Consider the following 19,603-nt stretch of genomic DNA (forward strand, 5'->3'; position numbering starts at 1 on the left):
CTCAGCACACACACAAGTCACTCTCAGATGAGGGAACATTAATAAGAAAACCTGGAACACTAAAATAAAGGAAGAAATGGCAAATATTTATATCTTACATTACAGAAATGGCAAATATCTGGGTAAATACAATAGAAGACTGTTCTCTTCAGTCTCTTAAAATGTATTTGACAGTTAAAAGCAAAACTAATAACACTGATGGGTTTTTTCAACACATGTAAACATAATACGTAAGATAACCACAATATAATGGTATAAAGGGGTAGGGAGCAAGGTAAAGGGACCTACATGATATTTCTATTAATATATTCCACAAGAAGTGATAAAATACTAAGTAGATTGTGAAAAGTTAAGTATGTCCACTATAATTCCTAGATTGACTAGTAAAACATACTATATCAAAAAAAGACTAAAAAGCTGGACAAATTTTAAACTTGATGACTAAACTGTTCAAATAACCCAAGATAAGGCATGCAAGCAGAAAGAGAAATGAAAACCGTAAAACAAATAATAAAGTGGCAGGCCTAAATTCAAATATGCTAAAATTACATAAGTAGAAATGATCTAAACATGACAATTTAAAGAACAGATTGTCAGAATTGTTACTATGTATGGTGACAGATGTTAACTAGGCTTACCAGATGGTTCAAAAAATGATCAAACTATATACTGCCAAGATTAAATTCACATCGATAATGTAGGAAGGTTAAAAGGATGAAAAAAAGTATATCATGCAAACAGTAGTCAAAAGAAAGCTGAAAGTTGTTACCTTTCAACCCCCTCCATCCACTTCATTACAAACTTCCAGTTATAAAATACTGTAAATGAGTCATGGGATGTTATGTACAATGTGGTATGGTGACTATGATTAATACTGTATTACATATTTTGAACTGTGGGGTTGGAGATGACTCTTGAGGGTCCCTTGGACAGCAAGGAGATCAAACCAGTCAATCCTAAAGGAAATCAACCCTGAATATTCATTGGAAGGACTGATGCTGAAGCTCCAATATTTTGGCCACCTGATGCGAAGAGCTAACTCACTGGAAAAGATCCTGAGAAAGATTGAGGGCAGGAGGAGAAGGGGACGACAGAGGACGAGATGGTTGGATGGCATCACCGACTCAGTGAACATGAGTGAGTCTGAGCAAGCTCTGGGAGATGGTGAAGGACAGGGAAGCCTGGCATGCTGCAGTCCAAGGGGTCACAGTCAGAGAAAACTGAGCAACAACAACAAATTACAAAGCTATTAAGAAAAAAAAATTTTTTTTTCTTTTTTTCATTTTTTTGGCCCTGCTGCCGGGCATGTGGGATGTGATATCTTAAGTTCCCTGACCAGAGATTGAACCTGCACCCCCTGCAATAGAAATGCAGAGTCTTAACCACTGGATTGCCAGGGAAATCCCAAGAGAATGAATCTTAAAAGTCCTCATCAAAAGAAGAAAAAACTGTAACTATGTATGGTGACATACATAGACTTACTGATGGCATCACTGACTCAATGGACATGAATTTGAGCAAACTCCAGGAGATGGAGGACAAGGAAGCCTGGTGTCGCAAAGAGTTGGACTCAACTTAGAGACTGAACAACAAAAACTTAATGCAGTAATCATTTTGCATTACATACAAATATCAAATCATTGTGTTGTACACCTGAAACTAATATAAGGTTATATATCAATAATACTTCAACTTTTAAAAAAGCTGAAGGGGCTATACTGTTAGACAAAGTAGACTTTAGCAAGAAAAACGGGGATACAAAGGGATATTATATAATCACAGAAGGGTGAATTCAAAAATAAAATGTAACAACCTAATAGTGAATGCAACCTAATAGTGAATGCACAATAAAGCCTCAAAATACAAGAAACAACAAAAGACAGGACAGGACAAAGAAACAAATCCTTAACACTTCAACAAATATGTTGAAGTTGGACACTTAACATATTTCCCTTTGAAATTTCTTAAATTAGCAGACAGAATACCAGCAAGAGTACAGAACTGAACACCAATAATAACCAACTATATCTCACTGACATTTACAGAACACTCCACTCAACACAGCAATGCACAGGGAACACTTATGAACACAGACCACATCCTGGGTTACAAAACAAGCTCTAACAAATTAAACAGAACTGAAGTCACACAAGGAATATTCTTTAACTGCAACGGAAATTAACCTAAAATCAGTAATAAGAAAGATAACAGAAAACCTCCAAACACTTGTAAATTAAACACTATACTTCTAAATATACATGTCAAAGAGGAAGTTTCAAGTGGAAATTATTTTTTTAAGTTTAAACTGCAAGAAAGTGAAAATTAAAATATAACATCAAAATGTGTGTGTGTGAAGCTAAAGCAGTGCTTGGGGAAATTTCACAATTTTAAATGCTCACATTAGAAAAGAAGGAAGGTCCGAGGGGCAGTTTTTCAAGGCAGAAGCCTGGTGTCTCTCTTTGGCTGACAGAGCAATAAAGTTATTCTTTTCTACTTGGGCTTCCCAATGATGCAGTGGTCAAGAATCTGCCAACCAATGCGGGAGCTCAAGAGATATGGGTTACGAAGAGTCCCTGGAATAGAAATGGCATCCCACTCCAGTATTCTTCCCTGGAAAATTTCATGGACAGAGGAGCCTGAAGTGCTACATTTCATGGGGTCACAGAGTCAGACACAATCGAACACAAGTACACACACATATTACTAACTTACACCTATAAATTCAACAATGAGACAAAATGGACAAATCTGTTAGAAATGCAATTTACCAAAACTGACGCATAAAGGAACCGATATTCAACATTTGTAATAACCTATAACGGAAAGAATCTGAAAAAGTAAATATATGAATGACAATCACTTTGCATTACATCTGAAACTAACACAACATTGTAAGTCAACTACAATTAAAAAAAAAAAAGTTGGACTTCCTTGCTGGTACAGTGACTAGGAATCTGCCTACCAATGCAGGGGACATGAGTTTGATCCCTGGTCTGGAAGATTTCACATGCCACGGAGCAACTAAGCCAGTGCACCACAACCACTGAAGCCTGAGCACTCTAGGGCCCTTGAGTGACAACTACTGAGGCCTCATGCTGCAGCTACCAAAGCCCAAGAGCCTACAACCTGTCCTTCAAAACAAGAGAAGCCACCACAATGAGAAGTACATGCAGCACAACTAAAAGTAGCCCCCACTCATCACAACTAGAGAAAGCCCAAGTGCAGCAATGAAGACCCAGCGCACCCAAAAAGTAAAATAAGTATTTTTTTTCAAACCGACTCAAAAGAAATACAAAATATAACTGCCCCTTACACATGACAAAAATTGAATCTAACATTAAGAACCATTCCAAAAGAAAATCCAGGTCCAAGTGGCTTCTCTATTAAACATTTAAGGAAATTCTATCAAACACTTAAGGAAACTTAGCACCAATATTTACATGAACCCTCACACCTCAAGGGCTTCCCAGATGGCTCAGGTGGTAAAGAATCCACCTGCCAAGCAAGATCCCTGGGTCAGGAAGATCTCCTGGAGAAGGAAATGGCAACCCACTCCAGTATTCTTGCCTGGAGGAGCCTGGCGGGCTACAGTCCAAGGAGTCACAAAAGAGGAGGACACTAGACTGAGTGTCCAAGAACAACAACATACCTCAAAAAGCTAGTATGAGGATTAAATGAAAATTTGTGGATTTTAGGGCATTTCCTGGAGGTCCAATGGCTAGGACTCCACACTTTTCACTGACTAGAGCCAGAGTCAATTCCTGGTGGGGGTACTAAGATCCTGCAAGCCCTGGAAGGTGGCAAAAAAATAAATGAAACTCCAGTCAACAGACTCATACTAAAAGAAAAGGTCTAATCATCTAAAGATTAGCTGATAGGTTATTAGCTAATAGCTGGTGGCCCACTAGTTCAGAATCTACCTGCCAATGCAGGGGACATGGGTTCAATCCCTGGTGCAGAAAGATCCCACAAGCTGTGGGGCAACTAAGCCCACCGTGCCACAAATACTGAAGCCCGAAGGCCCTAGAGCCTATGCTCTGCTATAAGAGAAGCCACTGTCATGAGACGCCAGCACACTGCAACCAGAGTAGCCCCTGCTCGTTTCAACTAGAGAAAGCCAGTGCACAGCAATGAAGACCCAGCGCAGCCAAAAATAAACAATTTTAAAATAAAGATTAGCTGATAAATGAACTTTTTAAAAACTGAAGACTAGGACTTCCCTGGTAGTCCAGTGGTTAATAATCTGCCTGCCAATGCAGGAGACACAGGTTCAATCCCTGGTCTGGGAAGATTCCACATGCCTCAGTGCAGCTAAGCTGAAGTGCCACAATTGCTAATTTAGGAAAAAAAAAAAAGAAGAATACTTGATGTACAATATAAGTTACAGTATACAATACAGTGGCTCACAATTTTTAAAGGTTATACTCCATTATTACATATTTTATATCTTTTGGATTAAAAGTAAAAGTTAAATATATATTTGCATCTGTTTTCCTTTGCTTTAACTGTTTCAACCTCATGGAGGATTTCAGCTGTAATCAGTTTAGCTCTTCTCAAGCTAGCTGCTGCCTTTAGTATGCCATGTCTGACTCTTCTCAAAGCACACACTATTTCTAAGGTTCCACTGTTATTCCCACACTGTCTCGTACAATACTTAGTACAAAGCTGTCACTCGTTTATTATGCTAATAGGAAATTTAACTAAAAATAAGTCTTTTTTTGAGTTCCACAAACTTACAGAGTCTAGTTTTGTTTTAGATTTAAGGAAAGGAAAATAATTTGCCAAAATACTTTGTCAACTTGAGTTCTGAGGATTTTCAACTTTCAGAAATTAGACTCCTACAAAAACTAATCATTAAGAACAATGACACCAAACCACAAGGTATTAACTATTATTTTTATTTAGGACATGTCCAAAATAATTACCAATATATGTAAAAAAAAAATTAGACTCAAAGCTTATCTAATAAAAAAGGTCAATTTAATTATCATTTCAGGATTTTTTTTTCTTTTGGCCCTGCCTCGAAGCTTGCAGTATCTTAATTCCTCAACCAGGGAGCCAACTCATGTCCCGGCAGTAAAACCACCAAATCCTAACCCCTGAACCGCCACGGAATTCTTCCAATTCAGGATTTGAACTTGTGTTTCCAAAGCTACCATCAACTTTGTATCCTGAATGATTCAGAATACTAATTTTAGGAATAACCTAAAAGTAAATAAACTATTCTGGTCAAGTCACTATTTTATACATATATAAATAATTATATACAGGAAAAAACATACATAAATACCATGTATATGTGAGTACACATATATATTACCACATACTAATACTGCCCAATACCTAATTTAAAACTGTCATTTGATTCAGAGCTTATTCTAAACTCATTTTGTACCTCAAGATTTTTACTGCCATTCATCCACTCATCAAACATTTTTGAGTGTGGCTATCAAGCAGGGCCTCCCAGGCGGTTCAATGGTAAAGAAACTGCCGGCCAATGCAGTAGACTTAGGTTTGATCCCAGAGTCCAGAAGTTCCCCGGGAGTAGTAAATGGCAACTCACTCCAGTATTCTTGCCTGGAGGAGCCTGGCAGGCTACAGTCCATGGAGTCCCAAAGAGTCAGATACAACTGAGCATGCACACATGCACATATTCTATCAAGTACTGTGCCAAGCAGATGGAGACAACAGACACTTAAGTAATACCCTAGTGTTTTACGGAGTTCACAGTTTAATGGGGTAAGTGACACAAAAACAACTATAAGACACATAAACACCTATAACATAATCGTTACAGGGACTTCCCTGGTGGTCCAGCGGTTAAGAATCCACCTGCCAATGCAGGGGATACAGGTCCAATCCCTGGTCTGGTTGGGAAGATTCCACGTGCCTTGAGGCAACTAGGCCTATATACCACAACTACTGAGCCCATGCACTCCACAAGAGAAGCCACCACCACGAGAAGCCCATGTACTGCAACGAAGACCAAGCGCAGCCAAAAATTAAAAAAGGAAACTATAAATCTTATAAAAGGATTACGAACTAGTGATTGTGAAATTACTTCTCAGTATTTTAATTACATCACCATTATGTCACACATTGGTCAGCAACCTCATGTTCTCTTCTGGGCTCTTTCAAATCCTTCATTTTACTCCAGTCCTTAAAGTTGGAACAAACTGATCTAGTCCTTCTTTTATTACCCAGCTTCAGGAGCCTTTTAAAACTGGATAAACTCTCCATTCTGAATAAGGGAAAGTGTAAAACCATGGATTGGGCCATTCCTCGTGTTACCCCTGGACAGAGAAGGGAGAGACTGTTGCAGCTCACAACAGCTTCCCAAATTAGTGAAGCTGCCCAGAGACAGTAATCCTGAAAACTTTAAAGTAGCCAAAAAATAGCAAAATAAACCATTAAGTCCCAAGAAACCAACTTTAGAGTCTTGTAGCTCCAAAAGAACCAATCTGGGAAGGGAGGCAACAGTCTACAGTACACAGAATGTCATTTTTTAGTATATAGGAAAACTGTATTTGAAATGTATTATTTTATTTATCCTGAATACCTCTTTCTTACAAGTGATATGAACAGATTCAGGTATGATTTAGGCATTGCAGATATGAATAAGTGACATAAAAGTACAAACAAGCTAGAAGACATTTCCGCAATAATACAGCCCAATTCTTAAAACCATTTCACATACAGAAATGTCGTTTCCTGTATTTTCAAATTGTACTAAAATCATCAGTGACCAAACTAACCAAGATTGAAAATTTAATAAAAGACCACAAAACCAGCAGTATCATGTATAACTCACAAGAAAAGTACAGACTTCAGAATTCAGAGACCATCAAGATTTTCCAGAAGGAGCTATAAATATTGAAATTCATAAGACATTATGACAGTACCTTTATCTTGTTTCTCAATAAAATATAAAAAGCAATACAAAAAATTCGTTGGACATACTTTCACAAAGAGTTTCTCTTAAGGCATACTTTTACAAAGTTGTAATCATGGACTCCAATCACTAGTGAATTCTTTTATCACTTAACATCGTATCTGCTAGTCTTTAGTATTATACTTTAATGGCTGCCTAATACATTGAGTAACCATTTTTAATAATTTCCCAATCTTTTTTATATTTACCATATAAAATAATGCTGAAGTTAGTATTCATGTGTATTCTACTTTTTCTGTATATTAAATTATTTCTTTATATTCTCTTCTAGTTCTATTTTTAAATCAGGATAGACTTTGTGTCAATTGGGACTTAATTGTGATTTTAAAGGAAAAGTGAAAAGTCGCTCGGTTGTGTCCGACTCTCTGCGACCCCACGGACTATACAGTCATGGAAATATCCAGGCCAGAATACTGGTGTGGGTAGCCTTTCCCTTTTCCAGGGGATCTTCCCAACCCAGTGATCGAATCCAGGTCTCCCACATCACAGGCGGATTCTTTACCAGCTGAGCCACCAGGGAAGCCCAAGAAAACTTAGTGGGTTAGCCTATTCCCTTCTCCAGCGCATCTTCTGACCCAGGAATCAAAGTAGGGTCTCCTGAATTGCAGGAGGATTCTTTACCAGCTGAGTTACCAGGGAAATGATTTTAAAGGAATGAAACCTTAAATTAAGTAGACTATAAAGAATTGGGGATTCTGGGGCTCCCAATCATTGAAATTCCAGAGGCAAAAGAAGATAGGAAGAACGAAAACAATCTGGACAGAACAGTAACACAAGACTTAGGAAACTGGGTGACTTTAAAATATAATAAACATTAAGGTTTCAAAACAATCTTTTATCTTCGAATAAAAGGATATTACTAAGTCCTCCTATCCCAGAAGACGGAGTGTTGAGAAAGCTGTAAAAACAAAATTTCCGGTGGAAATTTCTCCTAAGTACAGGAGTCAAAAAGGCTACTACTTGCGCGGGGCGGGGATTGGTGGGTCGACGACGACACATACATTAACTATTACTTTATTAAACGAATACATAATGGGGGTATAAACGAAACAAAATTGGCAAGAAAATAATCGTTGATGAAGCTGGGTGAGAAGGGAATTCATTAGTCTTTACCTTGGCTTTAAATTTTCATAATAAAAAGTTTAGAAAAATAATGAATACGCTAGCATAATAGAAAAACTATGACCAGCTCTTAATTTCAGTTTTACTACTACAGTGAAAGTGACTCTTTCCTATTAACTAATTATTAAACGGGCGCTCTTGGGTCCCGATCCATGTAAAACTTTATGCACGTCGAGTTTCCAGTCCTCTCACCTGCAGCACCGCGGAAGGGGAGCAATGAAAACTGAAAGAGGGGCGCATGGACAGGACCACAGGCTCCTCAAAAGACCACTCGTCAGACAAGAAGGGGTCGGCGAAAGGGGTCAAAGGTCGCGTTTTGCTTCCGCTAAAGAAAAGGGCAATTTCGCCCAGGGCCCCCAGGTACGTTCCCTGGAGGCCGCGCCGCCCAGGGGAGGCTGCCCGGCTCGGACGCGGACTCCCTCGGCCACGAGGGACACAACCGAACCGAAGTCTCTCTGGGCCAGAAGAGATAGGGTGAGGGGAGTGGCCGAGAGCGCCAGCCCGGCCCTGTCCGCGTCGGGCGCCAAAGCCCAGGCCGCGGCAGCTTCACCCCGGGGTAGAGATGGCTCGAAACAGGGAGGACAAGAAAGTTCGGCGGTGTCATATATCCACGACTAGCGGTCTCCAAGCTGCTCGCGGCCCTGCCACGCCCCCGAGCCCGGCCTTCGGCGGCCTTCCGCGCCGCAGCCCCTCCGGCCCGACCTCCGGCCTGACCCAGGATCATTGTGTTTCTCCTCACCTGCCACGTCAGAGTCGTCCAAATCCCTGGCTAGGGACTTAGAAGCCCGGAGCGCAGCGTGGGGAAGAAAACAAAGACCATCGACCCTGAAAAAGCCCACTCACCTGGCCAAATCCGGACGTAAAAACGGCAGAGACGCACTTAGGAACCAAGACTCAGCATCCAAAATGGCGGCTCCCTCTGCCTCAGCACAGCGAGCACAGGCGGAGGAATCCGCGGAACCGAGTTAGCCACGCCCTCTTTCCAGGGATTGGCTGCACGCCCGCCGCTCCTGGGACTCATGCCCTGAGGGCCTCCGGGCTCCCCTGCCCAGATTCCTTCAGAGCCGGCGCAGCCGGGGACTACTTCCCGCAGCGGAGGCACGGAAGGAGAGAGCAGACTCGTCACGCCTACAGAATCACCTGCTGGGGCGTGCCCGGGTTTCACAGGTTACTACCTGGGCGCGGGGAGGCTGGCCGCTGAGGCTGGTTTTCCGAGTCCGCGCCCAGTGCCTTGTTCGGGATTGTTCCAGTCCGTGGAAAAACCGGGTTCAGCACGGCCTTCCAAACATCCGAAGTTAGTCTTCTGCTTTCGTCCCTTGCTCGACTTCATTCGCCACAGGGACTTTCCTCCTGCATTTCGTCAAATTACCTGCTAAGCAGGTTTCCACTCTTCTCTGGCAGCTGACGACTCTCTCTCCGGCTCTTCGCCCTCCTTCCTTAGACGTCCAGCCTCTCTCCTGCCCCGCTTTTAAACCAAGTCTGATTGCTCTTTCAAACAGAATACCGATAGTTTTTTAAGTAAGATGTTTCCTCTCAGCAGCACATTCTCTGGGAATTTACCTTATCTCTATTCAGAGAAAGCTTTTTCTTTTAGTTATCTTTGTGCTTAACTTGAAAACCATTCTCTCTGATTAACGTTAGAAGGGGTTTCCTAAGCACTTGGCTTCTAGAAGGAGGTAATCCTGCCCCCTGCTGTACCGGGTGCATCTACCAAGACCAAAATTGTGGTTTGCTAAATTGTGATGAGGCAATGGCACCCCACTCCAGTACTCTTGCCTGGAAAATCCCGTGGATGGAGGAGCCTGGTAGGCTGCAGTCCATGGGGTCGCTAAGAGTCGGACACAACTGAGCGACTTCACTTTCACTTTTCACTTTCATGCATTGGAGAAGGAAATGGCAACCCACTCCAGTGTTCTTGCCTGGAGAATCCCAGGGACGGGGGAGCCTGGTGGGCTGCCGTCTATGGGGTCGCACAGGGTCGGACACGACTGAAGCGACTTAGCAGCAGCAGCAATCTGACAAAGATGGAACTAAGAGTAACCATATGAGGTTTATATGAATTTATAAGTAATGTGTCTCTATAGCTACTTCCAGTATTTCTAAATTAGAAGCAGCTTTCAGAACCTCAGTTCCTTTAAAATGTATGGATTTTTGTTGTTGGGAAATGCATGCATATAAGAATTGAGTCCATTCTGCAATAAAGCAATAGCGTCTAGAAAAAAAGTGAGCGAATTGCTTGGATCTAAAAAGGCTTAGAAACACAGCAACCACATGTTATATGGACCTTGTTTAGATAGCCTGAAACCAATTTATAGTCTTTTATGGGCTTCCCTGGTGGCTCAGACGGTAAAAGAATCTGCCTGCAATGCAGGAGACATGAGTTAGATCCCTGGGTTGGGAGTTGGAAAACCCACTCCAGAAAAGCCTGGCAGGCTACAGTCTATGGACTCGAAAAGAGTCAAGACTGCAGGATTCCAGTTATTTGAGGAATTTAAAGACGTCGGCTCAAGACAGAAGGTAGAATGGGGTGGGAAGGGAGAGTGGGGAGTTACTGTTTAATGAGTACAGAATTTCAGTTTGGGATGATGAAACCGTTCTGGTGACGGATGGTGGTGATGGTTACACAACCGTGAGTGTACTTAATGCCACTGAACTGTACAACTAAAAATTTTTAAATGGTAGCTTTTATGTGTATTTTACCACAATAAAAAATGTTCATTGTAAAAATGTTCAAATGATGTCTGTGTCACGCTGCTGCTGCTAAGTCACATCAGTCGTATCTGACTCTGTGCGACCCCATAGATGGCAGCCCAGCAGGCTCCTCCGTCCATGGGATTTTCCAGGCAAGAGTACTGGAGTGGGTTGCCATTGCCTTCTCCGCTGTGTCATGGGAGAGAATTAAATAATACACTAGTGAATTAAATGGAAAATGTGGCATCTTCAAGAAAACTGGCTTTACAGAAAGAGGGCTAAGAGATACAATAACCAAATGAAATGCATAAAATTCAATTGGATCCAGATTAGGAAAAAAAAAATACATATTTGGGAGAACAACTTGGGAAATTTGAATATGTACTAGATAATAGATATTATGGAATTATTGTTAACTTTCCTTGGTATAATCACGTCACTGAGTGGAGAATGCCCTTATTCTTAGAAGATGCATGCTGAACTGTGTAGAACCAAAGGATCATGGTGTCTACAACTTAACTTTCATATAGTTCAGAAAACAGGAAGTGTGTGTGCACAACTAGGCTATTATATGTCTTAATGGGAATTATTAGGTTTTCCCCCAGAAACTACCAGACTAAGCTAAGATCTCAGCAATAAGTATATATATAAATATATATATATATATATAGGTAATATGCACACACACAGATATATATATTTGGATGTGCCACATGGCACGTGGGGACCTTAGTTCCCCAACCAGGGATCGAAAATGCACCCATAGTCTTAACCACTGGACCACCAGGGAAGCCCAAGTATATTCTGATTCTGTTCTGCATTTAGTTTAAAAACAGAATAAAATGGACTGATTCCAATACTCTGTTTTTTAAGAACAGAAATATGTTTATTGTTTTTCTAGTTTGAGAATATATATGTAAAGTAAACTGAAAGGCCTATGCACACTCTACATGCCATTGTTAGTTTTGGAATATATTCAAAATTTTATTTATTTAAAATTTAACACAAATAGGATAACAATATACACTCTATTCAGTACACTTGGGCTTCCCTTGTGGCTCAGCTGGTAAAGAATCAGCCTGCATTGTGGGAGACCTAGGTTCGATCCCTGGGTTGGGAAGATCCCCTGGAGAAAGGAAAGGCTACCCACTCCAGTATTCTGGCCTGGAGAAGTCCATGGACTGTATATAGTCCATGGGGTCGCAAAGAGTCAGACACTACTGAGCAACTTTCACTTCACTTCTTCAGTAAACTTGCTTTTATCTTTAAGTTGGAAAGATCTTTATTCCTTACTGGATTGATATGCAAGGTTGTAAAGTACTTGAAATCACCTTTTTTTAATTTTACTTTTTATTTTATATTGGAGTATAGTTGATAAGAGGGCTTCTTAGGTGCCACAGTGGTCAAGGATGCATGCCACTGCAGGAGACCCGGGTTCAAATCCTGGGTCAGGAAGATCCCCTGGAGTAGGAAATGGCAACCTGCTTCAGGATTCTTGTCTGGACAATCCCACGGACAGAGGAGCCTGGCAGGCTACAGTCCATGGGTCGCAAAGAGCTGGACATGACTGAGCAACTAAGCACACACACAGAGTTGATTAACCGTGTTGTATTAGCTTCAGGTGTACAGCAAAGTGACTGAGCCATACATATACCTATATCTATTCTTTTTAAAATTCTTTCCCATTTAGGTTATTACACAATTATTAGGTAAACCTGCTTTTTATACTTAATATATTCTGCATATCTTTTTATATCAATGCATATCAATCCATATTATCTTTAACAACGGAAGCAGGTATATCATTATTTCGCCAATCTTTTACTGATATTTAGGTAGATTCCAACATTCCAATAGGTGCCATTGTGGATATCCTTCTAAAAATATCTATGCATACTTTCAGATTATTTCTAAAGGACACAGTCCCATAAGTGGCATTGCAAGGTTAAAGAGTATGCATGTTTGAAATTTGGATACCCATGTTATTTATGGGTTGAATTATGTCTCCCCACCAATATATGTGTTGAAGTTCTAAGCCCCAGTATCTCAGAATGTGACTTGACTTGGAGATAGGGTCTTCACAGAGGTAGTCAAGTTAAAATGAGTTCATTAGGGTGGGCCCTAATCCAATATGACTTGTGACCTCTAAAGAAGGGTAAAATGTGGAAACAGACACAGGTATGAGAAGAAAACCACATGAAGATGAAGGCAGAGACTGGCGGAAGAGTCTATGCATGGAGCAACACCCAGGACGACCAGCAAACCACCAGAAGCTAGGAGAGAGGCCTTGAACAGTTTCTTCCTCACAGCCCTCAAAAGGATCTAATCCTACTAAGTCTGATCTAGACTGTCCAGCCTCCAGAACTATGAGACAATAAATGGCTGTTGTTTAAAGCACCCAGTTTGTGGTACTCTGTTATGGCAGCACATGCAATCTAGCACAACCCAGCATCAGACTGCTCTCCAAAAAGGTTCCATGACTGTATCTACGTTGGGTCCAGCTTCTACTCTCGAGCTGTAGGCATTATCAACCTTTCTCATCCTTTGGAAGCTAAGAAGTTATGTTAATTGGCACATCTTTGAAAATAAGATTGACTGTCTTGTAAACAGCACTCATGAGAGTCTTTTTACCATTTTCCTAAGTTATTTTAAAAATAATTTTTTAAGTAATGCATAAACATGGCAAACCACACACACACAGCTGAAAAAGATGGACAGCAAAAATTAAGTCTCTCTGACCTTTAGTCCTTCAGTCTCTTGACTTTGGAAGTAACCATTGTTACCAGATTCTTGTGCCTTTGAGCAAGTTACTTAATCTCTCTATGCTTCAGGTTCTTCATATGTAAAATGGGAATAATATCACCTACATTAATAAAGTTATAAGAATTAAATGTGTCAATTATAAACAGCTCTTAGAACAGTGTCTGACAATGTTAATGCTATTGAAGTCCTTCCAGTGATACTATCTGTAAGGCCATATACATAAATATGACTTATTTTTAAACATGTAGTAGCATACTACACCAGAGAAGGCAATGGCAACCCACTCCAGTACTCTTGCCTGGAAAATCCCATGGACAGAGGAGCCTGGTAGGCTGCAGTCCTACCAGGGGTCGCTAAGAGTCAGGCACGATTGAGCGTCTTGACTTTCACTTTTCACTTTCATGCATTGGAGAAGGAAATGGCAACCCACTCCAGTGTTCTTGCCTGGAGAATCCCAGGGACAGAGGAGCCTACTGGGCTGCCACCTATGGAGTCGCACAGAGTCAGACACCACTAAAGCGACTTAGCAGCAGCAGCAGCACACTATACATTCTACAGTTGTCCCTTGGTATCAGCAGATTGGTTCCAGGAACCTCAATGATACCAAAATCTCAAGTCCCTTGCGTAAAGTGCTGTAGTATTAATATTCTCACATACCACCTATGATCCTCCTTGCACACATGCTCAGTCACACCTGACTCTGTGCAAGTCCACAGATGGTAACCTGCCAGGCTCTTCTGTCCATGGGATTCTTGAGATAGGAATACCTGAGAGGGTTGCCATTTCCTGCTCCAGGGGATCTTCTCAACCCAGGGATCAAACCCGTGTCTCTCTCACACTGCAGGTGGATTCTTTACCACTGAGTCACCAGGGAAGCCTCACACAATCCTCCAATCTACTCCAAATCATCTCTAGATTTACTTATAATACCCAATACAATGTAAAGTCTATGTAAATAGTTGCCAGTGAGCTGAAAACTCAATTTTGCTTTTTGGTACTTTCTCCAGTTTTTCTTCACAATTGTTTCAAGCCAAGGTTGACTGGCTGCATGGATGAAGAACTCTTAGGTATGGAGAGCTGACCTTGTACTGTAACTTGTTTAGTAGTATAGCTTGCTTTAAGATACATATCTCAGAGATTATACTATAGCAGCAATTATCAATAACTCTCATTCTTTTAAAGAGCTGCATAATATTCCATTTTATGTGAGCCATATATTTTAAGCACTGCTCTATTTATGGGTGTTTACATTATTTCTAATATTTTGCCTGTATAAACAATGCTGCAATGCTTAAATATTTGCCTGTGTGGATTGTACAAATTGGGTAAATTCCCAGAAGCAGAAGAACTGGGTCAAAGTGTAGGTATATTTTTAATGCTGATAGATATTGCCAAATCACCCTACAAAGAGGAAGTGTCAATTTACACCATCACCACCAATGTGTTGAGAGTTTCAATTTCCCCATGCCATCAGTAATAGTGTATTTACATAACTTTTGGAATCCTTGACATTTCTGCACCCTTGAACAAACCATAACAGTAAAGATGAGTGAAAAGTGTCATCAAGCCACTGTCTTGCTAAAAAATGATGCTTCACTTAAAAAATTGCTTCTAACTCAGCAATTTCTTGGATTCAGCAATCGTCACCTGTGTCCTGTCCTGTCTAATTATTTAGGTCCTATAATATATCAATGTGAATTGTACCACAACCTGCCAATTATTCAAAACAGTATCTCTACCCCTGGCTGACTAGACCAGTTTTAATCAAAGCAAAACATAATCCAAAAAAAACAAAATGACTCACACTGTTTCACTTGAAAATCCTGCTTTGCTGTTAGGATAAAAATTAACACATAACATTTCTTTGGTTAACTAACCAGTAATTCTATTTTATGTATACATTATAACTAGTGGCTGTAAATAAAACTTGATATAGTACTTGAAGAGTCTTACAAGCTTGTAAGACAAAATGTTAGGCCTGTTTCTGTACAGACCTTCCAGCTAAGAATGGTTTTTACAGTGTTAAGAGACTGTGAATAAAAAAACCAGGACTTCCCTCTCTGTCCAGTGGTTGAGAATTTGCTTGCCAGTGCAGGGGACATGGGTTCAATGCCGCTAGGCAACTAAGCCCATGCTTCACAGCTATTGTGGAGGAGGCAAATGGCAACCCACTCCAGTACTCTTGCCTGGAAAATCCCATGGACGGAGGAGCCTGGTAGGCTGCAGTCCATGGGGTCTCGAAGAGTTGGACACGACTGAGCGACTTCACTTTCACTTTTCACTTTCATGCATTGGAGAAGGAAATGGCAACCCACTCCAGTGTTCTTGTCTGGAGAATCCCAGGGACGGGGGAGCCTGGTGGGCTGCCGTCTCTGGGGTCGCACAGAGTCAGACACGACTGAAGAGACTTAGCAGCAGCAGCCACAACTATTGAACCTGTCTTCTAGAGCCCAGGAGCTACAACTACTGAAGCCTGCGCCCTAGAGCCCGTGCGCTGCAATAGAAGCCACAATGAGAAGCCTGTGCACTGAAATGAAGAGCAGCCCCCGAGCCCTGCAACTGGAGAAAGCCTGCACAAAGCAACAGAGTCCAAGCACAGCCATAAATAAATAAATAAATCTTAAAAAAAAAAAGGGCGGAATAATATGTGGCAGAACCCTTATATTGCCCACAAAGCCTATTTGTAAACTTTATAGAAAAAGTTTGCTGAGTGCTGGGGCTTCCCTGGTGGCTCAGCTGGTAAAGAATCCACCTGTAATGCAGGAGACCTGGGTTTGATCCCTGGGTTGGGAAGATCCCCTGGAGAAGGGAACTGATACCTACTCCAGTATTCTGGCCTGGAGAATTTCATGAACTGTATAGTCCGTGGGGTCACGAAGAGTCAGACAGGACTGAGCGACTTTCACACACAACAGAAGAAGGGCTTCCGGGGCACTAGTGGTAAAGAACCTGACACAGGAGACAGGGTTCCATCCCTGGGTCACGAACATCCCCTGGAGGAGGGCATAGCAACCCACTCCAGTATTCTTACCTGGAGAATCCCATGGACAGAGGGACATGGTGGCCTACAGTCCATGGGGTCACAAAGAGTTGGGCACGACTGAAGCAACATAGTAATTTGCCTTTTTTTTTTAAGGACTAACATTTATAAAGGGGCAAGTCTCAGAAAGTTTTTAGGCTAAAAATTGTAAAGTGAAATAGAAACCACTCTGGATATCTTCCTAATAAGGTCTAGAAAAAAAACAAGTGCATGTTTTAGAGCACTTAGGAAATGACTCCTCAGAGAACTTATGAACATCAATAATTTGGGCTATATACAGATATTAAATATCTCCATGGCACTTTGCAGTTTATAGGGTACTTACAAGCATATTAACTCAACCTGAGGCTCACAACATTCCTGTGAGGAACTGTAGGTCAGAAATGTCTATTAACTTTTATAAGAGGAAAGTGAAGTTTAGAGCTGTAAAGTGACCAATCCAAGATCAACAGCAGTAAGTGCCAGGATCAGATCTTGATCCCAGATCTTGAGACTCGACATGATATAATTTTCATAGGTCCACATTTCCATAATAATTTGCATCCTCCTTTTACCTTCAATTTGTGTATGAGTTTATCAAAAAAGAAAAAGAAAAATGCAATAAATCACAATGATAAACTTTCATTTGAGTTCACATATCAGATCAAAAGGAAATTCTCAAATCAGATTCTTTTCATGACATTTATCCTGATTGCAATCATCCTATAAAACTTAATTTTTCCTTAAATGAATTCAAAGACATGAAAACTTATAACTCTATATACTAAATATAAACTCCATCTCCTTAAAATATGATGATCTTATCAAGACTGTATGAATCTGCATATGGATAGACATATAGGACAATAAAATAGAACTGAAAATCTAGAAATAAATCAATATATTTATTTTCACTTGATTCTGAACAGGGATAACAAGAGAGTTCAATGGGGAAAGAATAGACTTTTCAACAAACAGTGCTGAGAAAACTAGATATATGCATAGAAAAGAATAAAGTTGAACATTCCTGCCTAATACCTATACAAAAATTAACTCAAAATTAATCAAGGAGTAAAATATAAGAGCTGAAACTATAAAATTCTTAGAACAAAATATACATGGAAATCTTTATGATTAAGGACTAGGAGATAGTTTCTTAGATATGACACCTAAGTCAAAGGCAAACAAAAAGAAAAATAGAAGAACTTTGGTGCTTCAAAGGACATTATCAAGAAATTGAAAAGACAACCTACAGAATGGAAAAAAATTTTTGCAAATCACATATGCTATAATAGTTTAGTATACAGAATATTTTTTAAAAAACACTTCTAAAACAATAATAAAAAGGCAAATAACTGAACTCAAAAATGCACAATGCATTTGTGAAGACATTCTCCAAATTGTTAATGATAAGCCCAAGAAGATGTTCAACATTCTTAGTCATCAGGGAAATGCAAATCAAAACCACAGTGAGATATCACTTCACTGTATTACAATGTCTATAAGAACAAGACAAACATTAACAGGTGTAGCACAGGACATGAAGAAATTGGAACTCTCATTCATCACTGGTAGGAATGTAAAATGATGCAGGCTTTTTGGGCAAAAGTTTGACAGTTCCTCAAAATGTTAAACACAGAGTTACCATATGAACCAACAATTTCACTCCTAGGTGTACACTTGAGAGAGCTGAAAACATGACCACATAAAAATTGTACACAAATGTTCACAACAACATTATTCAGAAGAGCCAAAAAAGTGGAAACAACACAAATATCTATCAACTGATGAATGGAAGTAAATGTGGTATATCCATACAATGGAATATTATTTGACCAAAAAAAAAAAAGAAATGAAGTACTGACACACACATAGCAACACGCGTGAATCTTGAAAACTTGGTGCTAAGTGAGAGGAGCCAACCACAAAGACCCACTATTGTATGATTCCATTTATGTGAAATGTTCAGAATAGGTGAATCCATAGAGACCCAAAGATTGAAAAAGGCTGGAAGGAGGAAGAAGAGGGATTGACAGCTGTCTGGGGTTTCTGTTCAAGGTGATGAAAATGTTTTGGAATTAAATACTTGTGATGTTTCACAACCTTGTGAACATACTAAAATCCACTGAGCTTTACTTTAAAAGGGTGAATTTCATGGTATGTGAATTATAAAGTATAAATCATAATAATTTTTAAATGAAATTCTTTAAGTTGTCCTATCAATATTGTTGTAATGTAAAGCCCTAACAAGGTTTTTGCAGGAGCCAATAAATATAAACAAGAGGATATTTCAAGGGAAAGTTAACATAGTTAAAGTGGCAAAATAATACCATTAGTTTGTAAGTAGACTGGGAAAGTAAAAGTAAAAGTGAAGCTGAAAAAAAACCCAAGATTAATGAAAAAGTCTTCTAGATCCAGAACATGTTTAGGTGACAGCAGAGACAAAATAAATGAATTTCTTATTTAATAATTTTTCCCTTATTTGACTATAACCCTGAATCATAACACCTCAGAGGCATTTCTAGGGTGTATGTGTGTGTGTGTGTATTAGTTGCTCAGTTGTGTCAGACTCTTTGTGATCCCATGGAACTATAGCCCACCAGGCTTCTCTGTCCATGGGATTCCCAGCCAAGAATACTGGAGTGGGTTGCCATTTTCTTCTCCAGGGGATCTTCCCAAGCTAGGGATTGAATCCATGTCCCCTGCAATGCAGGCACATTCTTTACTGTCTGAGCCACCAGGTAAGCCCATTTCTAGGGTACATGAAGGTTTTAAAAATAGCATTATTATGACTCTATTTTACTTGCAGTTCAAGTAGATGAAACCAACCACCCAGTATTACACATTATTATATGATGAAGCCAAGAAATATCCCTGGAGGCTCTTTCCTAATGCTTTGAAAGTTGAAAGTGAAGTCGCTCAGTTGTGTCCGACTCTTTGGGACCCCATGGACTGTAGCCCACCAGGCTCCTCCGTCCATGGGATTCTCCAGGCAAGAGTACTGGAGTAGGTTGCCATTTCCTTCTCCTAATGCTTTACCTGCTAGCTATTTTCAT

At 40.2% G+C, this 19,603-nt stretch overlaps 1 protein-coding gene and 1 long non-coding RNA gene across 4 annotated transcripts in view; one reads left to right on the forward strand and one right to left on the reverse strand.

Moving 5' to 3' along the window:
• The window catches only part of IST1 (IST1 factor associated with ESCRT-III), a 39,630-nt gene extending 30,625 nt beyond the window's left edge, over positions 1 to 9,005 (reverse strand). For 2 of the 3 annotated variants that reach the window (XM_086351573.1, XM_086351576.1), the window contains exon 1: positions 8,918 to 9,005. The gene's annotated coding sequence lies outside the window, so the exon portion shown is untranslated. Of the gene's footprint in view, positions 1 to 8,813 lie in introns of all 3 variants that reach the window. The other variant, XM_086351574.1, reaches the window with a different exon arrangement.
• Positions 9,006 to 9,141: 136 nt separating this feature from the next.
• LOC147353521 (uncharacterized) lies at positions 9,142 to 16,174 on the forward strand. Its single transcript, XR_015145711.1, has 3 exons — positions 9,142 to 9,368; positions 14,536 to 14,595; positions 15,976 to 16,174. It is a non-coding gene; the product is annotated as an uncharacterized LOC147353521 (long non-coding RNA).
• Positions 16,175 to 19,603: the final 3,429 nt, after the last annotated feature.

This window comes from Bos grunniens, chromosome 18, assembly GCF_055505025.1.
Source record: "Bos grunniens cultivar Pamir isolate PY7600 chromosome 18, Bosgru_T2T1.0, whole genome shotgun sequence".
Lineage (NCBI taxonomy): Eukaryota > Metazoa > Chordata > Mammalia > Artiodactyla > Bovidae > Bos > Bos grunniens.